This window comes from Arachis ipaensis, chromosome B01, assembly GCF_000816755.2.
Source record: "Arachis ipaensis cultivar K30076 chromosome B01, Araip1.1, whole genome shotgun sequence".
Taxonomy (NCBI): domain Eukaryota; kingdom Viridiplantae; phylum Streptophyta; class Magnoliopsida; order Fabales; family Fabaceae; genus Arachis; species Arachis ipaensis.
This window is the reverse complement of record NC_029785.2, coordinates 50,786,770-50,787,516: the sequence shown is the minus strand read 5'-3', so window position 1 is coordinate 50,787,516 and position 747 is coordinate 50,786,770.

Below are 747 nucleotides of genomic sequence, written 5' to 3'. Positions count from 1 at the left end.
AATTAGAATTGTAAAAAACACATCAAATCAATAAGACAAACAAAAATACTAAAATAATTTGAAAAATTAATTTAAAAATATTAAATTTTCAAATATTAACTTAAAAATATAATCTATTTTTAATATTTTATCCAAGAAGTTCGAGAAAAAAAACAATTTTCTATGTTCATGAAAAATTTTAAAATAAAAACATAAACTACATTTTACGTAATACTTTATAAGATCATAAAATATAAAAAAACGATTTTTTTATTGATCATTTTTATATTAATGTTTAAAAATAAATTGTATTAATTTTAGGTTACTATTTAAAAATTTAATATACTTGTATTTTTGTTTTAAATAATTTTTAAATCATTATATATGTATTTTTATTATTTTATTAATTTAAAATAATATTAATTATCTAATCATAAATATTTTAATAATAAACTTTTTTATTTAAATATGGTTTTAATACAAATAATTTGTATTTTTGTTTTATATTTTAATTTATTGTTAAATTATTAGTATATGTATTTCTTAATTTCTACAGCTCTAAACCCTCTACTAAGATGGTAACCCGTCGTCATGTATGGTGGGAAGTGATCAATATAAACAGCACTACTGCAAGTACTTTAAACTCATATTTAAATGATCAACTTGAGACTACGTATCGTTCCCAACCAGCACAAACTGAAAAATTTTAAAACGTTACCTCGGAAGTTTCTATACAGAATCTAGACGGGAATGAGTTCTTCGGTTCAA